Here is a 1,303-nt window from a genome sequence, read left to right as displayed (position 1 = left end):
CCCCCACCTTTAATTAAACCCGCCGCTCTGCTTGACCCTGCCCTGCCGCCGCATTCCCCTCGTAATTGGGGCCCTTCCCAGCAGCAGAGGGGTGGGGGGGCGGGACCCAGCCGACCCCGCCCCCAGCACCCACTCCCGGCCCGCCCCAGAGCTGCTCCTGGCCTCGGGGCCAGCGCTCCAGGTCTGTGGGCTCAGCCCTGTGGGGCCCACGTCCCCAGAGCCTGGGTCCCTGGGGCTGAGAGGCCCCACCTTGGGGGCAGGCCTGGGTCCAGGGCCTGGGGGGCCCTGTCTGGCCACGGGCACCGCCCTGGGGCAGGGCTGCTTCAGGCCTGTCCACTGCAGGCCCAGCCCTGCCACCTGCGAGCACCAGGGGATGAGCCAGTCTCCCAGGATCTCAGCGCTTAGGGGCGTTGGTTGAGGCCCTGGGGGGCTGCTGCCGCCCCCCACCGTCCCCTGGTATGTGCCAGCCTGGGGGATGCTCCCTTCCAGCCTCTGAGGGGTGTCCACGCTACCAGTGCCCTGGAGGCAAGCAAGGTCCTGCCCCAGACCCAGCCCGCCAGAGACCGCAGGCCGGACGACCCTGACCCAGAGCCTGTCCTCACTGGACGCCGCCTCCCCGTGGGCTGCCAGCACCGCACCCCTCCTCAGCGGCGGGAGGCCTGTCAGGTGAAGGCCAGGCCTGCCCTCCGCCCGCCTCGTCTCCCTGCAGGACGCCCGTCCTGGGGCCACTCCGGGGCGCCGGTGTGGAAATGGGGCTGGCTGCTTGGGGGACACGCACGGGGAGCCCCCGACCGTGCTGGGGCCAGCCAGGCCCACACCAGCCACTCAGCCTCCCAGGACTGCAGCTAGCTTGTCTGCCAGAGCCAGATCTGACGGCCCGGGGGGGCCGCCTGCAGCCCCGTGGAGGCCGGCGGCCACGGCACCGGAGGACCCACTCACCGCTCCCCTCGCCCAGGCAGGTGGGCCCGGGGCAGCAGGTGGGCCCTCGCAGGGGAGGGGCGTCCAGGGGGGCGAGTGCGGTGCTGAGAGACGCCCGCTGCAGAGCCTGCTGCGGGGCCTGGCCATCGGCCTTCCCGGCGCCGGGAGGTGGGGCCTTGGGGTGTGTGTGGGGTGGCTGCCCCCAGGGTTTGCCCCAGGCCTGGGACGGGGAGCACAGGCCCCGTGCCCTGGCCCCCCAAACGCAGCCTGGCACCAGCAGCCCTGTCTCGGGGCTGCAGGCGGGGGCGCTGGATGGGGCCTGCCCGCCTCTGCATGCAGTCGGCCGGGGGTCCCTGCCCTGGGGAGCCCATCCAGCGCACTGCCC

The sequence above is a fragment of the Condylura cristata genome, unplaced genomic scaffold, assembly GCF_000260355.1.
Source record: "Condylura cristata isolate star-nosed mole 26May11 unplaced genomic scaffold, ConCri1.0 scaffold00062, whole genome shotgun sequence".
Taxonomy (NCBI): domain Eukaryota; kingdom Metazoa; phylum Chordata; class Mammalia; order Eulipotyphla; family Talpidae; genus Condylura; species Condylura cristata.
Note: the sequence above shows the minus strand (reverse complement) of the source record.